The sequence below is a fragment of the Fukomys damarensis genome, unplaced genomic scaffold (assembly GCF_012274545.1).
Source record: "Fukomys damarensis isolate Sample0158 unplaced genomic scaffold, DMR_v1.0_HiC HiC_scaffold_23, whole genome shotgun sequence".
Lineage (NCBI taxonomy): Eukaryota > Metazoa > Chordata > Mammalia > Rodentia > Bathyergidae > Fukomys > Fukomys damarensis.
Window position 1 is genome coordinate 1,326,269 of NW_022900935.1, and position 8,288 is coordinate 1,334,556.

Genomic DNA, 8,288 nt, shown 5'->3' on the forward strand with positions numbered 1-8,288 from the left:
CGCTCCGCCAGCCCCGCTGACCTCGCGCCCCAGCTCGGGGCTTGCGGGAGTCGGCTCGGTGCGGATGCTGTGCGATGAAATCAGCTCATCCGATCGAGGGTCCCGGGCCAGAAGGTAGAATCCGGACTCGGGGAAACCTCAGCGGCCAACCAGGATGGGTGTATTTACCCTATTTGAAATGCCTGGCTCGGTCGATCATCTCAGAAACTGAGAGGGAAATGATTTGGGAAGGGGAACGGACTCACAGGATTGTTGTGGATACCTCAACAAACCAAAACAAGCATTTATATGTATTGACTTGATTTTGTTTTTGTTTTTGAGACAAGGTCGCACTGTGTAGTTAGGCTGTCTTTAAATTCACAGTGGAGCCCAGGCTGGCCCTGAATTTACCCCGATCCTCCTACCTCAGGCTCTCCTGTGCTGGGATGACCGGCCCGGGGCCAAGACGCCAAGCTCAAAATCGGGTAGTAATTAAATCACCATATATGTAAATAACTGTGCTTTTTTCCCACTTAAGTTTCTGAAAAATAACAGAGGTAAGCACTTTTACCTTTCATAAAAATAAAGACAAGTAGACCCACATTTTTACTAAAATGTTCCTCTAAAAGTGCAACTAAAAGTAATGTGCAGAGGGTCCAATACGTTTTGTTTCATTTTCCTGAGCGGAACTAATAAAATGGGGAATAGTATTTTGCTTACTCAAGGAGCATAGGATGAGCAAGTACTTTGTTAAAAAGCAGTACGTCTTTCGTAATGGAGAGAAAACTGCTGACATTTCATTCTAATCCCGACTGTGGCTCCAGTTAGGGCAAGGGTGTTGCCTTCTACTGTCTTTTGTTTTTTGTTGTTGTTTTGTTGTTTTTTGAAACAGGGTCTCACTATGTAGTTGGGACTGACCTGAACTCACTGTGCAGCCCATGCTGGTCTCGAACTCACAGCTATCCTCCTGCCTCAGCCTCCCAAGTGCGGGGATTACAGGCGTGTGCCACCACGCCCAGCTTGTCTGTTGTTTTTGGATTTCAAATAAGTGAATGGGAAAGTGCCCTGCAGATAGGTGGGAGACTAGGGGCCTTTCACGGGTATAAGCATGGATCACGTGACAGAGAGCCGCTCTGAATCAGGCTGTCCCTTATGAACGAGGTGGGTGTGCTTGTCAGGATACTTATAAATTATGCATTTGGACAAGTACACTTTATTAAGCTGTAATGCACCTGAGAAAATCCAGGACTGGAGACTTGAACCCCACCCTCCCTGCACACATACCACCTCAGGTGTGACTAGAGTTGCGGTGGTGAATACGGGTTCTGAAGTCCAGCTGCCTAGGCTGAATCCTTACCTTGCCCATAAGTAACCTTGGGCAGGTCCTTTAACATCTCTGTGCCTCACTTTCCTCATCTGTAAAGCAAGGATAAAATTGGTGTTGTTGGTAACTTGGCTTTTTTTTTGAGACAGGGTGTTGCTGTGTAGCCCAGGCTTATCTTGAATTTACTGTGTAACCCAGGCTTCTCTCACACTTGCAGTCCTCCTGCCTCAGCCTCCCAAATGCTAGGGTTACAGGTATGCATCGCCATGCCCAGGTGTTTTGAAGATGTAATGAAGTTACTGGAGAGCTGAGCGTGGTGCCAGGCCCAGTGGTAGCTTAATAAGTGGTAGCTTTTTTTGCTCATGGAGTGGTAGAGCCAGCTCCTTGCTCTCACAGGATCTGGCCTGAGTGTCTCACCACTCAGGGAGACCCTGTTTGCACTCCTTAGGTACTTCCTTTGGGTGCTTGTTTCAGATACTGCCATAGGATTTGTGCATCGTAAAGCGTGTTTAGTTTTTGAACCAGAGCATCTGCTTCCAATAGGAGTCAGTTCTGTTAGAACAGCAGACACTGTGGGCCAGCATTCTTCAGATCAGATTTGTCCTCGAGTGCCAGTTTCACCTAAATTTCTGGGTGCTTTGGCCCTCACCTAAATTTGTTGTACAGCACCTGCAGAGTTCTTCGACATTTTCTGTCCTTCTACCTCACATAAAATGGTCTTTCTGCTTCTTTTTTTAAGGCTGTTTGAGGAAGAAAATGAGATGTATATTTCTGTGATGAAAGATTTGTGCAGTCAGGCACAGTGGTGCCACACCTGTAATGACAGCACTCGGGAGGCTGAGGCAGGAGGACAGGCGTTTGAGGCCAGCCGGGTTACATAATGAGACCCCGCCCCCCCAGGACCAGGGACTTAGCTCATTGACACCACTCCTGGCTTTGTAAGCACAAAGTCCTGAATTTGATCCTGGTACCAAAAAAAAAAAAAGTGTAAATGTGCAAAGGTCCTAAGCATACAGCTTAATGAGTTTCACAAAGTGAACACAACCACATATCCACACCCAGATGAAAAAGCAGAACATGACCATCATCCACCAAATCTCCCTTGTTTTTTCCCAGAAACCTACTTTGGTGGTGGTGAACCTAGGGCACGTGTGCTGCAGCCGGCTGTTTGTTATGGAAAGCTCTAAAATGTTCGCCATCACTGACCTACAAGGGTAGGCTATCCTCTGTCCCCAAGCAGTACTGCTGTTTTTGTTTTTTGAGATAGGGCCTCACAGTGTAGTTCAGGCTGGCCTTGAACTCACTGTGTAGCCCAAGCTGGCCTGGAACTTGTGATCCTTCTGGTTCAGCCTCCAGAGTGCTGGGATTATAGGTGTGTGCTGCCATGCCTGGCTCCCTAAGCAGTACTATTGAGTTCAGCTACTTTCACACCGTGTTTATTTCATCATTTAGGTGAAATAGATGTCATCGTACTTGAATCCAAGGGAACCTGTGTTGATATGGATTCTTGGGGGCTAGAGAGAACTGGAGAGTTTGATAGTGCAGTTGGACAAAAAACGATAACAGTAGAGCTGGTCATGGTGGTACACAGCTAATCCCAGCACTCGGGAGGCTGAGGCTGGAGGACCACCTTGAATTTGAAGCCAGCCTGGCCCACACAGTGAGTTCAAGGCCAGCCTCAACTACATAGTGAGACCCTGTCTCAAAAACAAAAAAGGGGCCTGGGGATTTAGCTCATTGGTCTGCCACTTGCCTCATAAGTGCAAGGTCCTGAGTTCAATTCCTGGTACCCCAAAACAGACAAATAAAACAAAAACAACAACAAAAGGTAACAATCAAAAACAAGTTCCCTGTGTTCTGTAAAGGATTCGAGTAGCTGAAACATCCCAGTGCTGCTAATGTAGCCTGTGGCTGCCAGGTTGTTAACAGTAGAAGAGGAAAGTCCAAGGGGAGGCCAGTGTTGGCATATGGAATTGGCGTGCAGTTCACCTGAGTCACATTATCCCAGGGAAGGAAGGCAGTGGTTTTCTGAGAGTTTTTCATTCTGTTTTGTTGAGACAGGTTCTCAGTATGTGGTCCAAGCTGGCTTGGGACTCACTATATAGCCTCAGGCTGGCCTTGAACCTATGGTAATCCTCCTGTCTCAGCCTCCCAAGTTTTGGGATTACACGTGTGCCACCACACTCAGCTGTTTTGTTTCCGAAGAGCAGGTCTGTTGCATCTGGGTGCAGCCTGAGCAGAGGCTCAGCCGTGGCTGTCCAGTGGTTGTGTGTTGCTTAGGGGAAGAATGAAAAGAAAACAGGGCAAGGAGGAGCCCTCAGAGCTCTTACCCAAGTCTTATTCGGAGGAGCAGCCCCGGGGCTCAGCTGGAAGGGATGTCCCCACTGAAGCGGGGCCCTCAGGTGCTCTGGGGGATGGCGAGGAGAAAACTGACCCCTCAGGGCTCCTCAGCACCCACTTTCTGCTGGATACTGGAGAGTGGGGAGAAGCCACACAGCCTCGTGTTGCAGATGCAGGATCCGGAGGGTCGCAGGCTGAGGCCCGGGCTGAACTCTGGGTTTGTCACTGCTTGGCCATGGTGGTGCTGGCAGATTCTGGGCAGCTGTCAGCCTCAGCGGTGGGGACCTGCTTGGAGCGTTGTGGTGGGAGCTCCATTCCAGCAGTGTGCGGTTCCCTCAGCGCAGCATTGGGCCCATGACGGCGGCTCGCGGGCTGCATCCAGTGAAAGTCTTACACCACACTGCCCTGTAAACTTCTGTTTCTCTTTTTATAGATGACACTCTTATCCACAGAATCATGGCCTAAAAATAGGCAGTGCTTCGCTAATTTGCATGTTGGTCTTGCACAGGGGCTGTGCTAACCCTCTCAGAAACATTCCAGTTTTAGTGGATGTGCTTCCAGAGCCAGCACTTTTTCTTCAAAGACCAGATGGCAAATATTTTCAGGACCTGTGATCTTGCTGAAACTACTCAGTTCTGCTCTTGTCACTCAAAAGCAACCATATATATATATGGGTGTGGCTGTGTTTATGACAAAAACAGGAGCAGGCTGGATGAGCTCTGTAGGTACCTGTGTGCACACCCCAAAAGTCCTTGCCAGTGCATCTGGGTACTCTGTCAGAGAAAGGTGTGTGACCGGGCCTCTGGTGAACCGAATCTCTGTGGTCGTGGCGTTTTGCACATCTTATCCGACTTGCAGGGTGGACATGGACTCTGTGAGTTCAGGACATGCCACGTATTCAGTTGTTTGTTGTTGTTCTGGGTACCACTGAGCTCCATCCTCAGCTCTTGTTTGTTTTGTATTTGGATTAAACTCAGGTCCTTTCACCTGTGAGGCAGGTGGTGGCACCACTGAGCTAAATCCCCAGCCCTCAGCTCTTTTTGTTGTTGTTGTTGTTCTTGTATTTTGAGAAAGACTCTTGCTAACTTGTTAAATGTGCAGGTTGGGCTCAAACTTTCCATCCTCCTGCCTCAGCCTCCTGAGTGCTGGGATTACAGCATGCACCACAACATGCAGACATGTATCGGTTATTTAAAATACTACTGAACACCTTCACCAGGTCTTCAGTGTTCTGGACCCTGAGAGGCTGCTGTGAATAGGCAGAGAAGGCCTCTGATTTCATGGAGGTGCTGTCCTAATAGGAGAAGATGAGGAATAAATCAGTAGGTAAAAGCTTGACAATTTCAGGTTGTGATCAGTGCTGCTCAGTCTTTAGGCAAAACATATGGTAAAGATTTGGCAGGGAACTTGGGTTTGGAGGATGGGAAGACTTGTCCAGAATAGGGACATTGCGTCCAGCAAGGATCGCTGACTAAGATAAAAGAAAATTTTTTCTAAGCAAACAAGTAGTGGTTTTAAAAGCACACAAGTAGCTCAAAGTATATATGGAATGAAAGGTAACCTTCCCCTAAAGCAGAGAAATGTATTGTAATGAAGTGACTGGCTCTGACTGCTGCTGGGTGGTCAGTGACGGTCTTCCTGACCAGGGTCACACATGCACCCTGTTGCGTCTCTGAGACAGCTTGTTTCTGGCCAGGCCCACCTTGAGCGGGAGGCTCCCTGTTACGGTTGGGATCCAGGGACCAGGTGACTGGGCTGCATCTGTTGTCATCCCACCCTCAGTGCAGCAGAAGAGGCTGCCCTGGGGCTGGGCTTTCTCCTGTTTTTTCTACTCCTTCAGGTAGGTTCTTCGGGTAGATCTGCCAGGACATTAAAGACGAATGAGTGTAGCCCATTCCTGGAAGAGGCTTGGTAGATAGGGATGTGTGAGGGTTCTATTAACCATTTGTTTTGTTTTGTTTTCGGTACTGGAATTGAACTCGGGTCCTTGGCACTTGCAAGACAGGCAGCGGAATCGCTGAGCTAAATCCCCGGCCCCAACCATTTGGTTTAGATCAATAATTTGTTTGTTTGTTCTTTGTTCAGTGAATTTTTGTTTTGTTTTGTTTTGTTTTTTCCTTTCTTTTTCTTTCTTTTTTTTTTTTTTGGAGACAGGGTCTGGCTTTGTAGTTCAGGCTGTCCTAGAATTCACTGTGTAGCCCAGGCTGGACTCGAACTCACAGCAATCCTGCTGCCTCAATTTCCTGAGTGCTGGGATTACAGGGGTGCACCACCACACCTGTCTTGGATCAATAGTTTTGTTCTCTATGAATTCAGGGAGAGATATTTTGAAAATCACTAGGGCAAAGATCTAAATAAAATATCCACACTTTTCTCCATGTCTCCTCTTCCCCAGGGTCCTGACATTGGATATGGCCATCTCTCTGTTCTTTTTCTCACAAAAAAGAGACTGGGAGGGACTTAAAGGCCCTCAGCCCACTCCAGCTCCATGGGTATCCCTCCCAGGCCCAGGAACAGAAGCAGCCAAGTGATAATGGCTTTTTCTGAGCCCTGCCCATTCTGTTTAAACATGGCTCTCCTTCTATGTAATGTTCTCTGACATCAGATTTCTGTGAAGGCCGTGGCCCTGTGGTCCTTCCTGCTCCTCACAGAAGGCCTGGGCCCTGTCTCACCGGGGCTTGGCTCTCCACCCCCTTTGCAAGGCCTCTGAGGGGAGAGGCAGGTCCCCCACCAGCAGCGGCCTCTGCTCACGCTGGCCGGCCAGGCCCACTCCCTGCCGTCGTTGGTAGTCGCAGTTCACGCTCCGGGGTGTCGGGTGCAGCAGGCTCAGTTGCTGCAGTCTTCCCAGGATGTACCCATCTGGATCCTGGTATGAAAAGAGACTCACAGGAAACTTGAAGATCAGCTGCCAGTTGGCAAAAATATTAGGTCTATGAAAATGTTGAGTCTGTAAAGCTCATGTGTTAAGTATAAGGGGCAGGATGGCCATGGTGCATTTGAGTGGAGAGAGAGCAGAGGAGCCAGAGTCCCCAGTGTGACTGTTGTGCTCCTGGGCAGGTCCTGACCCCCTGAGTGTGCAGCGCTCGTCCTAGTATTCAGCACACGGCAGGGGCTGCTGCTGCCCACGTTGGCAGCACTCACACCTGGGGAGGCGCTGGACTCTGCTGTCCCACGCACTGCCGGTGAGGTGGGCTTCATGGCACGGCAGCTGCCCTGGCTCCAGTCCCGGCTCTCCTCCGGGAGCATCTAACCTGGGCCGCACAGTGGTCAGCTCGAGTGGTGTCCTCTGCGCAGACTGCGCTTAAGACGTGAACATCCCGGAACTTCCATTAGAGGGAGAAAACAAGGGCGGGTTCTGGAGAGTCGCCTGGCTGGGGCTGAAAGTTCAGGTCACTGATCCGTTGTTATTGTGAGCCCCAGGGTCCTGAGAGCGGGTCCTCAGTTCCCATCCAGGCAGCTTGCCCGCGGCACGCGCGGGCACACTCATACACACGCACACACACGCACACAGTGCAGAAATCCAGAGGAAGACAGGGGCAATTTCCTATACCCCCTTCATCGTATTTCATAGTTGCAAGCACAGAGTCTGGGAAATCCAGTGGGAACTAGGAAGGGCCTGGAGCGCACCTGAACCCCAGTTTAATTTCCGTAGTCAGTACTCACTGATCAAGGTTTCGCCCCAGGTTCTTTGTGGTATCACAGGCTGCTGAGGCCGGACGCACGCGCACACTGAGGAGAAAGAGCGGGAGGGTAGCATCACCAGGTCTGTCCCCTGCTTAGCAGTTCGTGTTACAAAACACTTGTAAAGGTACAAGACCCCAGTGATGAATGTAGCTGTATTGTATACCTGAAATGTGCCGATAAACAGTGAGGGCAGAAAAACACGATTCCTTTCATCACGGGAGCTGGTACATGTGCATAATCATCTGAGCTTTTTTTTAATCCATTTCTTCCCTCCCTTCCTACTCCCTCCATCTCTTCACCCCCTTCCCTTTTCTGAAAAATCTGTCTCCCTGTTTCTCATTATCTTCTATTTTATTTTGGTTTCTCACGAGAGAACCCAAGCAGTATTTAAGCTTGTGTGTCTGGTTAATGTCACTTAACATTGTGGTCTCAGGGCACATCATTTACACATGACAAGTTTATCCTTCTGTGTGGCACAGCAGCGCTCCACTGTGTGTAAATGCAATTCTTTCTGCCTTCATCTGGGCTGGACATAGAGGCCGCTTCCAAGATGTAGCTGTCACGAGCTGTGCTGCTATAAGCATGGGTGTGCAGTACGTATCGGTGTAATGATGTCTTTTTTCTTTTTTTGGTAGGTCAGACAGGGCCTCACTATGTAGCCCAGGCTGGCCTTGAACTCATGGCGATCCTCCTGCCTCTGCCTCCAGAGTGCTGGGATTACAGGCGTGCGCCACCATACTCCACTAGTACCATTTGTTTAACTCTTGGGAAGATACCTACGAGGGGAATAGGTGTGTTGGATAGACTTTCTAGTTTTAGTTTTTTGAGGCCTCTCCACACTGATCTCCGTAGTGATTGTACTAGTTTACATTCTCATCTTTGTCTCTGTGGCCCCGCCCCCGCAATTTTTTTTTTTTTTTTTTTTTTTTTTTTTTTTACTGGGGATTGAACTCAAAACCTC

General features: G+C 49.0%; 1 non-coding gene across 1 annotated transcript; it reads right to left on the reverse strand.

Moving 5' to 3' along the window:
• Nucleotides 1-4,106: 4,106 nt before the first annotated feature.
• Nucleotides 4,107-4,213, reverse strand: LOC117287396. Its single transcript, XR_004518719.1, has one exon. It is a non-coding gene; the product is annotated as a U6 spliceosomal RNA (small nuclear RNA).
• Between the last annotated feature and the right edge of the window lie 4,075 nt (nucleotides 4,214-8,288).